Below are 21,816 nucleotides of genomic sequence, written 5' to 3'. Positions count from 1 at the left end.
CTATTAATTATTTTTTTTATTGATGCTTTTGGTCTGGATGACCTATTATTGGTGACAGTGGAGTATTGAGATCTCCCATTATCACTGTGTTGGGTTATTTGTGACTTTTAAGTCCATTAGTGTTTTCTTAGTGTAGTTGGATGCACTGATGTTTGTCACATATACATTAAGAATTGTTATTTCCTGTTGATAAATTGTTCCTTTTATTAGATGAAGTGACCTTCATTGTCTCTTCTAACAGATTTTTAATCCAAAGTCTACTTTGTCAGATATAAGTATAGCTACTCCTGCCTGTTTTGGGGGTCCATTTGCTTAGAAAATCTTTTTCCAACATTTCGTTCTGAGTCAATGTTTTTCTCAGTGTTTCTTGTAAGCAACAAATGGTCAGGTCTTGTTTTTAGTCCAACTTGCTATTCTATATCTTTTGATTGGGCACTGAGACCACTGACACTCTCCTTGGTCAGAGGGGTTTATTCTTTTCTGCATTTTTCCTTGCTGACTCTTAGTTTCTTCTGCTGTGTGTAGAATTCCTTTAAGAGTTTTCTGTAGTGCTTGTTTGGTAGTCATGAATTCCTTTAGTTTTTGTTTATTGTTGAAGATTTTCGTTTCTTCTTCAATTAGGAAAGATAGTTTTGCTGGATAGATTAGTCTAGGTTGACAGTTATTTTCTTTTAGGGCCTGAATTTTTTCTTTCCATGACCTTCTTGCATTTAGAGTTGTGTTGAGAAATCTGCTGTTATTTTATATGTGATCTGTCATTTCTCTTTTGGTGATTTCAATATTCTTTGTTCTGTGAACTGAGTATTTTGATTATGATATATCTGGAGGTGTTCCTTTTCTGGTCCTGATGGTTTGGTAAGCCAAACCGGGTAAACCTCCTGTACCTGGATATCCTTCCCTTTCTCAAGATTGGGGAAGTTTTTAACTATTATGTTACTGAATAAGTTATCTTTTCCTTTAGTTTGTATCTCTTCTCCTTTTTCTATACCCATGATTTATAGATTTGGTCTTTCGATGGCATCTCAGACATCTTGCATGTTTCATTCATATTTTTTAAACATTTTTCCTAGGATTTGACTGCTTGATATAATTCCTCTACTTTTTCTTCTGTTTCTGGTACTCTGTTTTCACTTGCTCCACTCTGCTAGCCAAGCTTTCAGTTGGGGTTTATATTTGGAACATTGAGTTGTTCACTTCAAATTGATTATTTTTCAGGATTTCTGTATCTTTATTGATTTCCTCTTTCATATCCTGCATTGTCTTTTCAATTTCATTCATCTGCTTGTTTCAATTTTCTTTGTGTGCAGTTAGTTGTTTATTCATATACATTTTGAGTTCAGTCACTAGCTTATGTGTCTCCTCTTTGAATTAATTGACATTCCTACTATTAGGTTTTGAAATCAATATTTGATATTTCTTCTTCTTTGCTGTTGTTTAGATCCTCGGTGGTGGAGTTGGCTTTTGAGGGAGAGCTGTTGCCTTGTTGCTTCATGTTTCTGCATTGAGATTTATTCACCTGTAGTAATTTCTGGTTGGAGTTTCCAATCCTCTGTGTCCCTTTAGTTGGGGTTTTCATAAAGATTATAGAGCACTGGGTGGTGGTTGAGCTATGGTATATTTTCTTGTGTGTACAAGGGAGGGGTAGTGGCTCAATAGTTAAACTTTCAGCTTCTCATTCTCAAGATGCTGGATGCTACCCCCTGTTCCGCATAAGGCAAGAGGGCTTAGCTGCTGAAGCTATCATAGTTGGTAAGCTGTAGCTTTGAAATTGCAATAATCCCTAACTAGGATCAATTACTACTACTGTCCCAGTATCTTTAGATGTCTATTGGAGCAGAGATGGATCTTTATGGCCCTGGAAGACTAATGGTAGTAAGATGATGATGGAAGGGAGACAAGGGGCATGTCTCTAGTAGATAATATGAGGTAAAAAGTTTATGTAGCAGAAAAAGGTGGCATCTGAGATAATAGAAAGGGTTAATTAAGAAGCAGACTGGGATATGGAGAAATCCAGTAGATATTAAGATGAGGGTGTAGAAAACAATGGAGAAAGTTGAACAGACAGACAAACAAATATAAATACAACAGAACTGCAAAAATAATCTCGGAATCTCTTTATCCAATAGAACTAATAGTAGTGAAAGAGGGTTGTGGGTGGGTTGATAGAGAAAGGGGAAATTAAGAGCTAGGAAGTGGTTCTAGTTGTTGATAGGTGGAAAGCATAAATTGGGGAGGGTGACAGAAAAGAGGAGGAGAAGAAATGTTTTAAGGTTGCAAACTGAACGGTGAGTTACAGGGCTCTCACATGATGATTACAGTGAGGGGGAAACGGGGATGGTAGGACTAAAGAGAAAACTGGGGAGCAAGAATGCAAAACTGCTATTAGAGTGTACAAAAAAGAAAATACAGACAAACCAATAAGAAATTGACATCACAGTCTTACCAATAACAAACACAAATTTCACATAAAAAATTGCAAATTTCCTCATGCTCTTCTGAGCAGTGACCTTTTCTTTCCCCCTTCATATTCAGTATTTCAGTCCACTAAATGTCAGTCTAATTGGATAGCTGTCTCTGGAAGGCTGATGATAGTGAGGGTGGAGTGTGATGGAGATCTAAGTAGGATTTCTGGAGTTTGAACAGTTACTTGCCAGTCTCACGCTATCCCTTCACAGTTTTTCCCTATCTCAAGCTCCCCAGTACTTAGTCTGTAGTTATATGAAGACGCAGTCTTTTGTCAGGTATCCTCACTGGCAGAAGTCTCTGGGGGAGGGGTTAGAAGTGCAGCTCATGGTTGCTTGTGGCTGCATTCCTGTTACTGGTGCCACTGAGTGCTCAGTAACTTCTTACACAGGCCACACTGCACCACATTCCCTGGGACCTCTGTGAGCTATTGCTTCTACTCACTGTGTACCAATAGATTTTCCCTGATGCATTTCTGTTCCATGCCACTCTTCAATGCCATAGGCACCATGGTCAGTCATAGGTTCTAGGAAAGGTCTTTCAAAGACACACCACACAGTATACTTCTGCTCCTGCTTGCTGGGTCCAGCAGCTTTCATCAGCAGGTCACATGGTGGGCACCTTTCTTGTTTGGGCACCGACTTTCTCTATGTGATTCTTTTGGTGACAATTACAGCTTCCCCACTCCTCTGGAGGAGTTGGTGTGTGGCTCTGGGGTCAGGGGGAGTGTAGACTTGAAAATCGTTTCTTCATGTATTCTGTTGATTCTCTCTATGGGTTTCAGCAGACCTCTGCTACTCCCTGGCTGTGGGACCTCACATATGTGAGGAGGTGGATCTTATAAGTACATTATATATGTCAGTGAAAAATCACAATGAAATTCCCTTGTAATCAATATATGCTAATATATTGTACACATGTAATGAAAATTTACAAAATACAAGTAGTCATATCACAAAATAAATCTGCTGTCAGCAACTATATTAATGCAAATAGATTAAACTGACAAATTTAAGTCAGAGATTGGTAGGATGCATTAAAAAACTTGATCCAGCTATGTGTTATCTTCAAGACAGGTGATAAATAGATTGGAAATGAAAAAGATATTTCATGCAGATAATAACCAAAGAGATCTAAATGACCATTCTAATGTCAAATAAAATAGACTTTAAGACAAAAATTGTTACAAAGTACAAAAAGGGACATTATATAATGATAAAAGGATCAATCCATCCAGAAGATATAATAATTATAAATATAGATGCAAGTAACAACAGATTTCCAAAATGCACGAAGCATAAAGTGACAGAATTAAAGAAATAGTTCAATGTAATAGTTGGAGACTTCAGAACCCTGCTTTTAATAATGGATTTTATATGTATTCCAAAGATATATAATAAAATACAATACTTTACTAGACTAGGCTATGCTATGCTATGTTATGCTACGCTATGCTGTGCTCTGCTATGCTGTAAATACTACAATCAAAATAATCTAGACCTAATACTTCAACTGACCACAGCAAAACACACATTATTCTCAAGTATGCATGGAACATTCTTTAATACAAGACATGTATTAGACCATAAAGGAAATCTTGATAAATTTTAATAGGTTGAAATTACACAAAGTATCATGTCTGATTATATTAGAATGAAATTAGAAATCAGGAAAAGAAGGAAATCATGATAATTCACAAGTATTTGGAAATGAAATACTGTATTCTTTATCAACCAACGAATCAAGAGACAACCCACAAAGGAAAATAGAAATAATTTGAGATAAATGAAAAAAAAACCATCATACTAAAAACTTAGAAAATGAAGCAAAAGCAGTGATCAGAAGAGATGTCATAGATGCAAACATTAAAAAAGACAAATCTCAAATGGGATGTGGCTCATACATGTAATCTCAGCATTTGGGAGGCTGAGGCAGGAGGATTGTGAGTTTGAGGCTAGCCTGGACTATATAGTGAATTTGAGAACAGCCTGGGCTAATTATAAAGAATCTGTTTCAAAAAAGGAAAAAAGAAAGATCTCAAAATACTAAAATCAGAAATAACAATGGAGACATTACTAATGATCTTAGATAAATTAAAAAGTTTGTAAGAAAATATTATATACAACTGCACACCAAAAATTTGATAATTTTCATGAAATGGATAAATTTCTGGAAATACACAAACTTATAAAACTGACTGAAGAAGAAATAGAAAATTTGAATAGACCTATAACAAGTAAAGAGATTGAACAAATTGCTTAAAATTTGCAAAAAGGAAAGAAAAATGGAAAGAAAGAAACAAGAAAGAAAAGAGAAAAGAAAAAGAAGTTGAGTCCAGAACCAGATGGCTTCACTGGTGAATTTTCCCCTAAGATAGAATCTTACTATGCTGCCAGGCTGGCCTCAAGTTCCTGGGTCACATAATCCTCAGGCCTCAGCCTCTTCCTAGCTTGGACTACAGGCATGTGCCACCACCTTCTTTGCTGGTGAATTTTATCAGCATTTTAAGAATTGATGGCAATCCTTCTTAAGTTTTTTCAAAAGTGGAGCAGGAAATATTTCCTAACTCATTCTATGAAGTACTACTCTGATACTAAAGCCAGACAAAGAAATCACAATAAAAACTATAGGTTAATATCTCTTATACATATAAATGCGAAATTTCTTAGCAAAACACCAGAAAATCAAATCCAGTAATATATTAAATGAATGATATACCACAATCAAGTTAAATTTACTCCATAAACAAAATGGTGATTGAACATATGGGAAAATCAGTCAGTGTAGCATACAATATTATTAGAATAAAGAAGAGAATCACATGATCATCTTAATTGATACTGAAAAAGCATTTGACAAGATCCAATACACTTTCATGATAAACAAACAAACACCAAAACCATAATCAAACAAAATCCAAAACCACTTAGCCAGGTGTGGTGGTATGTGCCTGTAATTTCAGGTACTTGGGAGGCAGAGACCAGGACAATGATGGTTTGAGGTCAGCCCAGGCAAAAAGTTAAGAGACTCCATCTCAACAAGAAAAGCCAGGTGTGGTGGTATACATCTGTGGTCCCAGCTATATTGTAGGCATAGCTAGGAGGATCATAGACCAAGGCCAACCCTGGGAAAAAACACAAGACCCTAACTGAAAAACAACTAATGCACAAAGGGCTGGAGGCATGGTTCAAGTGGTAAAGTGCTTATCTAGCAAGCACGAGGGTTTGAGTTCAAACTCTGGTACCACCACCAAAAAAACCAAAACCAAAAACAAAAAACCTCAAAGCAAAAACAAAACCTTCTACAAACTTGGAATAGAAGACTATTTCCTCAAGTTGATAGAGAACATCTATAGAAAACCCACAACTGATATATGTGAAGGTTTTCCCCTAAAATCAGGAGTATGGCAAGGATTTCTACTCTTGCCACTTTTATTTAACATTGAACTAAAGTTTATAGTCAGAGAAATTAGGCATGAAAAAAATATGAATTCATCCAAATTGGAAAGGCAGAAATAAAACTATCTCTATTCATAGATGGCATGATTTTATATGTAGAAAATACTAAAGAATCTAAAAAACCTTTTAGAGCTAATAAATGAATTCAGCAAAGTTGTCAAACACATAGAAAGCATACTATGTATTTGTATAGTCTAGCGATGAAAAATCCAAAAATGAAGTTAAGGAAAAAATTCCACTTATAATTTCATAAAAACAATAGAATAGTTAGGAATAAATTTATCTCAGGATATGTAAGACTTATACACTAAAAACTATAAGCATTGCTTAAAGAGATCAAAGACCTGAATAAATGAAAAGGCATTCCATATTCAATGTATTGGAAGACTTAATATTGCCAAAATGGTGATATTCCCCAAAATACATTTACACAGTCAGTGTAATCCCCATGGAAATTCCAAATTCTTATTTTTGCAGAAATGGACAAACTGATGCTAAAATTCATATGGAGTAGCAAGGGATCCAAAATAATCTTGAAAAAGAACAAAGTTGAAGGACTCACATTTCTGAGCTCCAAAACTTACTAGCATATGACCCAGCAATTCTACTTTTTCTATATACACAAAAGAATTGAAAAAAATTGTTCAGAAAAAAACTTGTATAGGAATGCTTATATCAGCATTATTCATAATGACCAAAAAGTAGGAAAAACTCAAATGCTCATGACTGGAAAGTAAGTAAATAAAATGTGGTGTGTTCATATAATGGAATATTATTCAGCAATAAAAGGAATGAAATACTAGTACGTAAAATAACATGGGTGATCCTTGAAAACATTATGCTAAGTGAAAGAAGCCAGATACAAAAAGCCATATATTGTTTGAGTCCATTTGCATGAAATACACAGTGTAGGCAAATCCATAAGCGACATAAACACATTAGTGGTTTCCAATGAAATGGGAAAGAATGAAAAGGGGTAGAAGGTGGAATGAATGCCTAATAGCTATAGGGTTTCTTATTTAGGTGATGAAAGTTTTCTGGAATTAAATTAGATAGTGGTGAAAGTTGCACAACATTGTAAGTGCATGAAAACCACTGAATTTATACTTTAAAATGTTGATTTTTATGTTATATCTATTTTACTTCAATAGAAAAAGAGATCAAAGCTAGGCATGGTAGGCACTTCTGTAAATCCAGGACTTGGGATGCTGAGGCAGGAGAATAAAAAGTTTGAGGATAGTGTTCCTCAAAAAGAAAGAAAGGGAGGAGCCAGGCACCAGTAGTTTATGCCTATAATCCTAGCAACTCAGGAGACAGAGATCAGGAGGACTGTGTTTTAAAGCTAGGCCAGGAAAATAGTTTGCAAGACCCTATCTCGAAAACCCTTCACAGAAATAGGGATGGTGGAGTGGGGTGGAGTGGCTCAAGGTGAAGTCCCTGAGTTCAAGCCATAGTACTGCAAAAAAAAGAAAAAAAAAGATAGAAAGAAAGAAAGGGAGGGAAGGAGAAGAAATGAAAAGAAAAAAGAAGGAACAATTACAAATCAATTTCATCAGCACATAAAACTTCTTTTCCATAAAAAGACATTATTCATGAGAAAAAGATCACCTGTCCAGAAAAGGGTAAATGATTTAAACACACAACTCATAAAAGGAAAATAAATAGTCCATAAAGATATGAAGAGAAACTGAACCTCACTAGTAAATAGAAAAATGCAAATTGTATCAATGAGATAACAGTTTAATTCAGTAGATTTGCGAAATTGTGTTTGAAAACACCAGGATTAACTAAGGGCTGGAAAAAGATCATTTAATATATTAGTAGTAGTTAAGTTGCAGTCATTTGGGAGGGTAGTTTGGTAGTAAAGTATTAAAATCCTAACACATACACACCCTGTGACTCAGCAATTCTACTTCTCCATATTTAAGCAAAAGAAATAACATGTATAGGCACAAGGAAGTAAGTAGAGTTGCAGCAATGTTTGCGAATGCCAAATCAAGAAATAGACTGAGGACTGTGGGAAAATAAATTAGGGTGGGTGTGGAGATGAGGTGTGACCTGTTCTAAGTTACTGTAGAACAATAACCTTCTGGCTGTGCATTGCCCTGAGTGACTCCATTTTATGAAACTGCACTTTGCTCTATCTTGAGTGCAAATGCTGAAACAGAATTATTTTACAATATGTTTATGCAAGTAATCAACCACCATCTGTCCAGCACAAGCTATGAAGCACAGAGTGATACGCAACTTATTTATGCAAATAAAAAAACCACTTATGAATGTATCAAATTAAATTAGGAACACATGGACTCATTGGTATATCAAGCCAGGTCCATCAGTTTATCAAACACAGTAGAGTGATGACTAATGGAACCCTCTCACCTTTATATAAAAGGAGGGAACCCCAACACTGGGACACAGAGGCACACAATGATCCATTATCAGATCATTTGGTTCATGCATCAAGCATCAATAGACAATGAACGCTTGACTTTGTCCCTGGGGCTTTAGCTCAGCACAATCACCTTGCTTAATCCAGCCCTCTTGAATTACCATTTGTCTAGACCCAGTAAATCTGGAACCAGTTCTTCACCTGAAACTACTCCTGTGCCAAAACAGCTCTGAGACTGTAAATATTTAATCTAGTCACCTTCAGTGACTCCCTTTGTATCTATATCAACTCTGTGCTCTTGCCTTCCTAAAGGCCCCTTTGAACCACATGGTTGCTTTAACCCTTTCTTAGCCATTCTGTACTGTGTGTGTGTGTGTGTGTGTGTGTGTCATTGTGTGAGGTGTAATGTGTGATCTAAGAGTTAATATTAGTAATTAATATTGGAGTAAAAGAACCTGTGATTGCCAACAGCCCAAGTGAAATCAGTAGTACTTTGCGAATTGAAGTTGATATTGACGTAGCTTGTAAATTCATTGGTATTCAATAAATTCTGACATTGTGTAAAGACACAAATGTGACTGTTCGTATTTCTGACATAGCTTGCTTACAGTAGTAGAGCCATACCACAAAATGCTAATCCATTAAAATAATGTAATCCATTAAAATGAACAATGTTAATAATAAAAATAATGTAATATTTTGTAATATTGTAAAATGAACAATGTTAATAATAAAAAGAAATATGAATGAAAACAAACAAGTTTCAGAACATTCTTCACTGATGTAAAATCTAAACCCAAGTCACATTGTTTCCTATGGGGAATGTATACATGAATTGTAAAAACGCACAGAAAAAAAGTTTGGAAAGTCAAAACTGAGTAGTAATAGTAGTATTTATGGTGCAGGGGACAGATCCAACTAATGATGGTAATCAAAGGAGATTATCTAAAATCAAAATATCATCAAAGGGCTTATCTAAAATATTTCTTCCATAAAGGGATGGTACTAATAATAAAACAAGAAAAAAGTAGATTCAGTGTCCAAGATTTAGCTAGTTAATATATTTTAACTTTAAGGAGAATTCTGAACTGATCGATGTCACTGAGTAAAAAAAAAAAAAAAAGCTTTGATTTATAGCTTTGTCTTCCTAAGAGAAGGATGGAATAGAGGGAGCAGAAAAACACATTTAGATAGATTTAAGATTTTTTATTTTACTTTGTCAAAACGAAAGCCAGATGAATCTTAGATAATTTTTTTTTTTGAGAGAGGATTTTGCTATGTAGTCCAAACTGGCCTTGAACTTGTGGCCCTCCTGCCTCAGCCTCCCACGTGCTGAGATTATAGGCATGTATCACCATTGCTGGCTCTCAGGTAACTTTTAAAAATGCTTTGAATAAATTATTTAGTTATACTAAGAACTTATTAGAAAATCTTTTTCAAGCATCTAAAGCCTAAATATTATTAGCAAGGAATGATCTTTCAAGAAATATTTGAGTCATCAAGTTGTCTTGATGAGATAGACAGGAATGACATGGAAAAATGTTCCATTACAGGGAATACTTCACTATCACATAAAACACACAGAACAGTCATTTTTTTTAACATACATATAGAACACAAGAAGTCTGTCCAGCCATTTTGGACAGACATATCTTTCTTTGACCATACTGAGATCAGAAAAAAAGGCCAGTAAGCAAGGTTTTACTTTAGCAGTGCAGAGAATGCCGTCAACCAAATTTCATTAAACAAACCAACAAATTACAAACACAGTCATCAACATGTAGTCACATAAAAGTGACTACAAACAAACTTGTAGTGTGTCACAACTATACTGATTTTCATGTGCAACTTTCCTCTGGGAATAACTACCCATTTCACACAAAGAAAGGAATGTGCACCCAAGCCTTTCTTCATGAAAAAATGCCCTTTGAACAAATTCAACACAAGGCAATAGAGAAAGGGAAAAAAGGATAAAGCAGTTTTGGCCCAGAGAAAAACTTAAAAGAAAATTTGTATACATAGTACACAGTACATAGATGTTTATACATATATTGCAATTTAAACCATGTACATAGTCATTAGCTAATTAAATGAACTGGCTCATAAAGTGAGAAAATCCTTTCTATAATTATGTGATTATTAATAATATACTATGCATTATGCGTTGATGTGGGAGCTGTAATTACACAGAATTTGAAGCTGCCATATTGCCAGTGTTAGCCCTGGAAAGGCCTCCTGTGTAGAACATACCACCTAATCCTGAAGAAAAAACAAAATGCCAATGGGGGTGGCAGGTTGGAGAGAGAGACTTATGTACTGTCTACATTTTTGCTTATTTTTTTAAAAACAGAAAGAAGTCCAGTTCGCCACAAGTCAAGCAAGGCTAGCCACACCATGGGGAGAGAAGGAGGAAATACAGTAAGCATTTACAACTGGCGTTGATCGAGGCTATTGTCATACAAACCAGAATTCAAAAATTCAGTTTAAATAACACTAGATTATCATAATAGACTAGTTTGATACTAGTCTATTGATTTGAAGAGTAAAATTCATTCTGTCTGCTCTTAACACTCTACTGCAATTTATTTATTGATGGCTAAAATGTTTGCTTACTTAAAAAAAATTATATACCTGTATCATGAAATTACATTCTCATTGACAATAAAACAGAGAAAGAAAACAGTTTATGTGTGAAAAGTGTCTGAAATGCACTTTTCCTTGTGATTATCAAAAACATCCACTCACACTGAAACAAAATCATCCCAGTTCCTTCACTACATACTCCCACCCCTGAAAAAAAAAAGTCTAGGAAAAAGGGGGTGGGCTAGGAAAGAAGCAGGAAAGGAAATATTTAGTTATACTAATTATGGCACAGTGACTAATGTTTCAAGACAGAACCAGCAAAAGTTGGTCAAAAGGATGCCTTCAATAACGTGGTTACAATTAAAAAACAAACTCAGCCACTTTTTGTTTATTGCAGTGAGACTAAAAAAACTTATAGATTCATATAAATATTAGATTCCAGCTTCTGTATTATTTTTTAAAGCTTTTCCATTTGTTTTTGCAAGGCCTGACTACCTTGTTGTAATTTAAATTTGCTCTGTCACAACTACAAGAGGTCCGCAAAAAGCACGAAAAATTTCTTAGTACTCACTGCAGGTTGGTCACTACACATTACCTTTGTTTTAGACATGAAAGGCCAAGACTCTCTAGTATTTTCTAAACCCTCACAGCTGTTGCCATCTACCCCTATGTGTTCTAAAAAAGTGTATTCACAAGTAAGAGACTTTCTCTACTGAAGGATACTGTCATAGTGTGTTGCAGAGCATTAATAGATATGCATATATATTTATTTAGAAAAATAAGCAACAGGCCTGGCACCAGGAAATCCTAGGCACTTGGGAAGCTAAGATTGGGAGGATCGTGGTTTGAGGCCAGCCTAGGCAAATAGTTTGCAAGACCTCATCTCCAAAATAACCAGAGCGAAATGGACTGAAGGAGTGGTCAAGCGGTTGAGTGCCTGTTTTGCAAATACAAAGCCCTGAGTTCAACCACTGTTCTACAAAAAAAAAAAAAATCTGAGTGCCTAGAAACAATTCTCTTGGTTCTCTACTTTCACAAAATAAAGTGTATCGTTGGGCCAAGACTATAGATGTTTTTTTTTCCTTTTCACAGATACAAGTGCCATGCAAATGAAGAACAGATTCCAAAACATGTATGATAAAATTACTGAATATTTAAAAGCATTCATTTATTAACATAATTCATATTTCTTTTTTCCTGTATATACAGTCACAAAGCTATAGTTATACATCTAGAATTTCCTCTGTTGTACATCCATAGTGCAACCTGTACTAACCAGTGCTTCATCTCATAGTAGGGTCCCATAATGCTGACAAAAAATGTATATTGTCATGGATTCATGGGTGGACCAAGCAATGGAATAATTAAGTTTTGAAAAAAATAACATGCCACCTGAGTGAGAACCCCTGAGTTGAATGTGGTCAAATATAAACTATGCCATGCAATGACACCACAATGATATTAGATGGGCTGCCCATCCAAGATTTAAACTGGCCACAAAGCATTCAGAAATTGGCTCACAAACTATTGTAACAGGAAGCATATTAATTCATAGTTTGGTCCACCTGATAACTCTGGATTGAAACCAAGAAATTGAATATGAATCAGAGTTTTGTCTTGCAACATGAGTGGATATTGTAAACCTCCAACCTCAGTCAGCTGTTACTTTGGCCATAAGATAATCTTCAGCAATGTATAGAGCAAGTGCTCTAAGGCCTCTTGCTTGATCTAACTCATCTTTTCTCATTAAACAAGACATTCCTGTCACATTGGAAACAAGTTACATTGGCAGAGATGTAAGACCTTGGATGTGAAGTTCCAAAATACATCTGCTTTAATGTTACTGCAACACCCTGTCCATACTTTATGTGAGGCAACCTGTGCACCAAGCTGTCAGTTAGTGCATCTGGAATTACTCTAATGTATGATCTTACTATAGCTATGTAAGATCATACATTACAACTTCATATATTGGCACCAAATTATTAATTTTAAGATTAATGCCAATCTTTTTGCCACCTATAAATGATCTAGCATCAACATCTGGATGTTTTCCAAGCAGCTTCTTACTATACACCAATGGTTGGATCATCATGATCATATGCCCAAAGAAGTGCTTCATATTTGGGATAATCCAGTTCAAAGAATGTTTCCAATTTGTTGATCTACTCCTTTCAGTGGTTTCAGGAACAAGACACCTGGAAGCTTGCTGTATGCTGTTTGTTGCCTTCTTGCCGAGCTGTAATCAGGTGTGGGTGATGGTCATGAAATACATCAGCCACAGCACCAAGAAGAGGATGAACCTGAACACAGCCATTCCCTCCAGGGACAGGGCCAGCAGCACCATCCCCTGGTCTGCTCTGGTTGCCACTGCAGACAGCACTCCTGTCAGAGGTGAACTGGGTGGGTCTCTTACTCTCCTTATCCTCCTAGGTCAGATGGAAACTAAATTGGTCTTTTCATGGATCTGGATGGAAGAAATTTATTACTTCTCTCTTGTGGATGAAACATACCATTTGGGCTTTCATTTGGCATAGTGCTGAAATCTATAATCCTAGCTACATGGGAGGCCAGCTCAAGCAAAAACTTCATGAGATCAGTTCAAGCTGGGAGTGGTGGTGTGTGCCTGACATCCTACCTCTATGTGAGAAGCATAAATTGGAGGATTTTTGCAGTCTAGGCTTGGGCATAAAGTGAGACCTCATCTCAAAAATATCAAAGCACTTTGGTAAATGTCACAATTTATCTCCAGAACAACAACAATAAAATAATTAATTAATTAAAAATTAAAAAATATCAAAGTAAAAAGGGCCCTGGGTGTGGCTCAAGTGGTAGAGCACCTGCCTAGCAACTGCAAGCTCCTAAATTCAACCCCTAGGACCACAAAAAAAAAAAAATCCAAACTCCCATCCCTACTCAGAGGTGGTCTGATTTTTTAATTTCTATAAATTCATATATTCGTAGATACCCCCATGTAAGTTGAAGTCTAAATGGAATGCCTATTTCACAGCATAGCTACAATCCCAGTGCTAATCACAGTGAATCCTGGCTGTGATTACATATGCCCATAAAATGATGGCAATCATTACCATGATCATCATTTATAAGGGAAAATTATGCATGCCATTTACTATATATCAGGCACAGTTCTAATGCTTTACATGCATGTCCATATGATCATAAAAGCAATTTGATAAGGAAACTGAGGTAAAGAGAGACCAAATCCTTTGTCCAAGACCTCCACTATTAAATGTTGGAGCCTGGACTGCTGTATCACCTCTGTCCCCAAATAATCCAGGCTTCCTTTGCAAAGTGTTAAGTCTTTTACAAATCAAATAAACAGCTGAAATCACAGAAAGTACCAAGTTAAAAGTCCTGTTAGAGTACTCCACTTCCGGGGAGAGAGGAATGTACATGGGTTTAACTGTTTGGGAAAACAATCTGGTATTTTCTATGAAAGTTGAGTCTAATAAATACCTTATGACCCAGCATGCTAGTCAGCTTCCCAACACCATAACAAACTATCAGAGATGATTATTATAATAGAGAAAATGTTTATTTTGGCTTATGGTTTTATAGGTTCCAGTCTATGATTAGGTAGGCTAATTGTTTGTAGGGATTAGGATGCTAATGGTGGAGAGCACATGGGAGAGCAAAATGCTCACCTCATGTCAGAAAGCAAAAGAGAAAGAAGAAGGGGCCAGGGTTCCACTATCCCTTTTGAGGGCTTGCCCCCAAGACTTAAGAACCTCCCAATAGGCCCCACCACTTCCCAGTGGTATTCCCCTTGGGGCAAGCCTTTAACCCATGGGCCTTTAGGGGACATTCAACACCCAGGTGTGACTCTTAGGAGGGGGGGTCTCAAACATTTCAGTCTCAGGACACTATTGTACTCTTAAGGACCCCAGAGAACTTTTGTTTAGAAAGGTCATCTCTATTAATATATCCTGTATCAGAAATTATAACTGAGATATCTTAAGGATATTTACTTTTAATTCACTTAAAATTAACAATAATAATAACAGCTATATCTTCCAATACAAAATAGTGAAAAGTGTCACTTTTACAAATCTAATATTTGGCTCAGCAGAGGATAGCTGGTTTCTCATCTGCTTCTGTAGTTGATTGATTGTGATATGCTCCTTTGGTTTCAGTGTATGAAGACTGTCTGGTCTCTCACACAGATACGTAGTTGAAAGGGAGGATTTTGTGAAGTTCCTAAAAAGACCTCAGAGAGTCACCAGGGATTGTCACCTCATCATTGCATCTTATGAATTGCTGTTTAGAGACATTTGTATATATGGGCCCAGGATGCTCATCAGGTTGTTGATATCAGCATAGTATACCCTATCAATTTTGGAATAAAACCAAATGTAAGACAAATCTATTTGTACAGGAGGAATACATAAATGTTATATAATTGGACCCTTGTAGTCTTGAAGTCTAAAGGGAGCCATTGCCCTTCTTATTGTGTCAGAAAGCACAAGGAATATTTGATACTCATGGAAAAAAGAGAGCAGAGCCAAATAATATCTTAGCTCAATTAGTTAGCTAATCAAGCTCAAGAAATTGATAAATATTTTGAGGTAAGGCAGTTACTACACTGTACCTGAGCAAGCAAAACATCATGAGATGCTTTCTCTCTCTCCTTTTTTTTTTTCTTGGTGGGACTGGGGTTTGAACTCAGGGCTTCACACTTGCAAAGCAGGTGCTCTACCACTTCCAGTCCATTTTGCTCTAGTTATTTTGGAGATGGAGGTCTCACAACCTTTTTACCCAGGCTGGCCTCAAACCACGATCCTCCCAATCACAGCTTCCCAAATAGCTAAGATTATAGGTGTGAACCACTGATACCCAGCTGCTTTATCTCTTTTTAAGGCCTTTTTACTCTTCCAGGTTGAAATATTATTACTTTTTAAATTAGCACATTAAAGCAAGTACTTATGTCTTCTAATCTCATAGGCAAGAGTAAGAAAAGAAAAATTCCACTCATTAAACTAAGATATAATTACTTATTTAAAAATCATGGGCTAGATTGACATTCGTTCAGTTTTCCATGTAAGTGCATTAACCACAGAGAACTGAGCAAAGGACAAAAAAATTATTTCTGAAAATAAAAAACCTAAAAATCATACAGTTTATCAGCATGACCAGTGATGACCACCTTATTAAAATTGCTTCATCACCTGTCTGTGTTTGTTACAAATAGATCTTTTACCAGAGAGTCCAAATAGGTCTTATCATAGACATTACAGGCAGCCTATCTTCAGCCACTGGAAAGGTTTCCTGTTTATCCTTGTTTGTTCCTATGGTTTAGTGAGTTCTCTGTAGGGTTCATTTGTTAGAAACTAGGTTCTCAGTATGGCAGTGTTAAGGTGGTGGAAACTGTAAGAGGTGAGACCTGGTGCTAGCTTATTAGGCCTTTAAGGGTACTACCCTCAAACAGGTTAAGGTAATTCTCATGGAACCCTGAGTTAATTCATTACTATAACAAAGTACCTAAGATAATCAACATAAAAAAGAAGAAAAATTTATTTTGCCTCATAGTTTCAGAAGCTTCAGTCCATTATCAGTTGATTCTGTTGCTTTGAGCCTACTGGAGGCAGCATATCATGGTTTGGAGCACAGTTAGGAAAAACCTGCTCACCTCATGGGGGCAAAGAAGAGAGTCAGGAAGGGGCTGAAGTGCCAATATCCCCTTAAAAGGCACACCCTCAGTGATCTAACTTCCTCCCAATAACCTCTACCTCTTTAAGGTTGCATCACCTGCCAATAGTGCTAGAGGCTAGTGACCAAGCCGGAATTCAGGGAGGAGGGGAAAGGTTGAGTATTTCTCTATGTCTCTATGTACATCAGGCAGCATCTCTGGTTCCTGTTCCCGAAGATAGCTCCTCTCTCTGTGGTCCCTGTTCCCTCTGGGTGAAATTTGGGTTCTTTTCACTATTTCCTTTTTTTGTCATTGTGTTAGCTTTTTGTCACTGTGAGGAATACCTGAGATAAATAACTTAAGGGAGGGAAGATTTATTTGACTAAAACTTTCAGAAGGTTCAGTCCACAGTCAGCTGGATCCATTGCTTTGGGCCTGTGGTAAGACAGAACATAATGGCAACATGGGTGTGATGGATCAGAGCTGCTCACCTCATGAAAGCCAGGAAGCTGAGACACAGAGGAAGGGGCAAAGAATGAGATACAGTCTTCAAAAGAAAGGTTGCAGTCACCTGCTTCCTGAAACTAGACCTCCACTTCCTAGTATTTCTATCACCTTCCAATAATCCCATCAAATTACAAATTCATCACTGGATTAAACCATTGATATATATCAGAGCCCTCAGGACCCAAATACTTTCCAAAAGCCCTACCTCTGTGACTCTGGCAACCAAACCTTCAACACATGAGCCTTTTGGAGGGCACTTCACATTAAAACATTAGACTCCTCCTGTTCTAGATGTAGTAGTAATCCCTGCTAGTGCTAATCTCTGCGTTAATTATATAGTATTTGTTTTCTTATGATTCCATTATCTGTTTAATTAATTCTTGCATTAAATTCCAGCTGGATCATGACTGACAAAATGTGTTTATCTTAATCCTCCATGTGTTTTGGGAACCTAGGAATATTGAAGTCTTCAGCCATTGAAAGAGCAGGAGCTAAAGTACAGTCAAGCTTCACAGGAACAGAAACTGGATCCAAGATTTTAGCAGCAAGTCTATTGATCCTCACTTTAGTATTCTGCCAGTAATAACAGTCAGTTTTTCTCTCCATATCCCTGTTTCTTTACTGATGCCTCCCTGTTCTTCTGCTCTTATCATGTCCTTTGTAGCTTTATCACTTTGACTTACTCATAGATTATAATCATGACTTTGATGACTTTCTCGATATCAAACCACTCTCTTCTGTAGCTTAGACTGAGAATATGCCTCTATCTTTCAGTATTTCTCAGTTCAAAATTATGAGAATGGAAATCTGATTGTCAAAGCCCTTATTTTCATAACAGACTATGTCATAGATGGTAGCCAGTCTATGGATTGGGATTGTTTATGACTAGTGTTACTGTGATTTTTAAAATTGCTCACACCTGTCTGTTGTTTCTCTGTCCCGTGATCTTATATGTCCCCCAAAACCTTATGCATTGAAGGCTTGGTCTCTAATGCAGCAGTATTCAAAGGTAGGGCCTTTGGGAGGTAATTGGATTATGAGGACTCTGACCTTGTCCATGGACTAATCCATTTGTGGATTCATAACTATTAGGAGGTGGTGGAAACTTTGAGAGGTAGGTGCTAGTTGGAATAAGTAGGTTATAAGGGTATATTTCTTTCTTTCCTTTTGCTTCCTGTCTGCTTTCTTCCATCATGCACTTCTGCCATGATGTACCAGTGCCTGACCACAGGCCAAAAAGCTACCAGGCAGAGCATCCCTGGACTGAAACCTCTGAAACTAAGAGCCAAAATAGATCTAGTCTCCTTTGTGTTTATTTCTCTCAGGTATTTTGTCACAGTGACAGAAAGTTGACTAACAGAACTAGTGTCTAGATCATTCAAAGATGATATCGAAGCCAAGCATGGCGGCTCACACTTGTAATCTTAGCTACTCAGTAGGCAGAATCAGAATGATCACAGTTTGAGCTAAGCCCAGGAAAAAAGTTAGAAAGACCCTATCTCAACATAACAAGCCAGGTGTGGTAGTACATACCTGTGGTCCCAGTATGTGGTAGGCATAGCTAGAAGGATTGCCATCCAAGGTCAGGCCTCAAGCAAAAACACAAGACCCTATCTGAAAAATGACTAAAACAAAAAGGGCCGGAACTATGACTCAAATAGTAAAGCACATGTCTGGCAAGTACAAGGGCTTGAGCTTAAACCCTAGTACTACCACCACCAAAAACCAAAACCAAAACCAAAAAACTCTACAAACTAGAACTAGAAGACTATTTCCTCAGGTTATGGAGGACAGCTATAAAAACCCACTAACATTATAGGTAAAGGTTTTCCACTAAGATCAGGAATAAATCAAGGGTGTCCATTTTCATCACTTCTATTCAACATTGATGGTTATAGTCAGAGCAATTAGGCAAGAAAATACACAAATCCATCCAAATTATAAAGGAAGGAATAAAACTATCCCTAGTCACAGAAGATAAGATTTTACATATAGAAAATCCTAAAGAATCTAAAAAACCTATTAGAGCTAATAAATGAATTCATGAAAGTTTCCAGACATGTAGAATGTATTTCTATCTAAGAATGAAAAGTCTGAAAATGAAGTTAAGACAAAATTGAGCCTCCATTTCAACCAATAAAAGCTGGGCATGGTGGTACATGCCTATCATCCAAGCTAGCCAGGGCATGAATAGGACTGTGGTCAGGCTGGCTGGGGCACGAATGCACAATCCTATGTGAAAATAGCTAAAGCAAGAAGGGCAATGGGGAAAGCCCTGAGTTCGTATCCCAGTACAAAAAGCAATGAGAGAGAGAGAGAAATAATACCTGGTCCATGGTTCACTTATAAAATGGAAATAGTAAATGTGTCTATTTTTAAGCTTGTTATGGCGCCTAACTGACTTAATATGTATGTAGCATCTACCACAGTGCTTGGCACATGAAAAGCATTCAATAAATTATTATTAATACTACTAGTAGTAATATTTAAAACTCCTTCAACTAGACTAATGGGTAGGAGAGGTTCTCCTAAAATAGGGGGAGAAAACATGTTCTATGAGTGACACTTCAAGTATATTTGGTAGCTATTTGGAATTGGAGCAATTATAGACAGTTACGCCCCATTCTTTAATTTCACATTCCTGTTAATGGGTTTACCTGTATGTACATACTCCTCTCTCCACACTGTAGCTATAGAGACTTTTCAGTGTCACAAATCTGATCATGCTCCTGTTGCTCTTAAAATGGTTGAACATTCTATCTTCAGTATCTCACATGATCTGGCTTTTTTCTATCTTTCCATTTTTGCATTGGCTTTTCACACTTGCTCTTTTTGCCCCAGTTTGGTTCCTTTTCCACGTTAGGATTTAGAAAAGATTTTCAACTTATGGACAAATGATATGATGTGGGGAGTTTGTGTGAAACTATCCCAGTCCCCTAAAAGTATTGCTGAAAAAAATAAAAAAAGGAAAGAATTAGCAAAATGCTAGAGGTTATTAATGCTGGGTGATGGGCAGATAGGATTTCATTGTATCATTCTCTATTCTATTTCTTTTTTTTTTTTTTTTTTTGGAGAGGGGAGGTACTGGGGACCAAACCCACGGCCTTATATATGCTAGGCAAGTACTGTACCACAGAGCCACTTGCCCAGTTCTAGTCTCTGTTTCTTTGTGTATATTTGAATGGTTTCTTTTACAATAACTCTAGTCAAAAAGGAAAATATATTTATTTGAATGATAATTAATATAATTTATACCAAAATTGTGAGATATACCTAAAACTTTGATTAGAAGGAAATATATAGCTTTAATACATCTTTTGGGGAAAAAAAGAAAAGTTGAACAAAGTTGAGATATGTACCTATCACAAGAAGTTAAAAATTGTAATAGCAAATAAAACCCAAACAAGAAAGAGCAGAAACTGATGAAACAGAAAACAAATTTACAGTATGAAGAATCCATAGGAAAAAGTTGTTTCCTTAGGATAAAATTAGTTTTCCAAGTCTCCCACAGTTATCACCAATTTCTAAAAGTTGCCCATGCTAGGAAATAAAAATGCCAGATATTAAAGTGGTCATCAGAGAATATTATCAACATCTTTATGTTAATTTTTCTTTGTTTCTTTCTTTCTTTGAGACAGGGTGTTGCTCTTAGCCTAGGCTGGTCATGAACTTGTACTTCATGACCTAGTGCTGGGATTACAGGTGTGGGTACTATGTCTGACTTGCCAAAATTTTTGAGAATTAGGTTAAATTGTCATATTCATAGAAAAATATTACACAGAAGACTAGAAACTTGAATAGTCCTATATCTACTAAAGAAATTAAATTCATAATTAAAAGCTGTCCTAAATGATTTCACTGGTAAATTCTTCAAAAATAGTCAAGGAAGAAATTATGCAAATGCTACACAAATATTTACAGAGAATTAGAAAGGGGGAGAGTATCCCAATTCACTTTATAAATCTCAGGGTATCTTAATATGAACAGCTGTCCAGGACATACAAGAAAAAAAATTACAGATCACTCTCACTAACATAGGAGCAAAAATTTTAAACAAAATATTAGCAAACCAAATCCAGTAATATTTATATAGAGTTAAAAATAAGTGGAAAAAAATTCAAGTCAATAACTTAAAAATTTTTAGAGTCATGAAGATGCTTAGGAACAACTGTAGGAAAAAATGATCAACATCTCTAGAAAACCACAAAACAATGAGAAGACTTAAATAAGACCTAATTGTGCAAAGGTTATAAAATATTACAAAAATATTTCTCTTCCAAATGATCCCTAGCTTTAATGCAATTATAATTTTTATGCATGTGGAAACTGATGAGTTTAAAATTTATATAAAACAAAGAGCCACAAATGCCACCATACACTTATAAAAGAATTGTGAAATAGGATAGCACAATTTCTTATAAAGCTAAAATAATTCAGACTCTGTTGAGCTATTACAAAAGTAGACAAATAGATCAAAGGAATAGGATGGAAGACCAGGTATATCCAAGAAGTATAGATACTTGATTTTGACAAAGGTTGTACTGTGGTCAGTAAATAGTGCTGATTCAATTAACTGTCAATATGTAACATGTAGGTGTATCTTGATCCCTGCCTCACATTGTACATAAAATAAATCCCAAGTGGATTATAAGTCTAAATGTGTAAAGTACATCTATAAAACCTCTACAATATTATAGGAGAAAATAGATTCATGTTTTTTGAATATGCCAAATATTTGATAAATTTGATTTAAGAAATACAGTTTA

General features: G+C 36.2%; 1 pseudogene; it reads right to left on the bottom strand.

Annotated features, from left to right (window-relative positions):
• Positions 1–12,119: 12,119 nt before the first annotated feature.
• Positions 12,120–13,243, bottom strand: LOC109687535 (ceramide glucosyltransferase pseudogene; annotated as a pseudogene).
• Between the last annotated feature and the right edge of the window lie 8,573 nt (positions 13,244–21,816).

Source organism: Castor canadensis, chromosome 1 (assembly GCF_047511655.1).
Source record: "Castor canadensis chromosome 1, mCasCan1.hap1v2, whole genome shotgun sequence".
NCBI lineage: Eukaryota > Metazoa > Chordata > Mammalia > Rodentia > Castoridae > Castor > Castor canadensis.
Note: the sequence above shows the minus strand (reverse complement) of the source record. Positions and strands in the feature narration are given on the sequence as shown.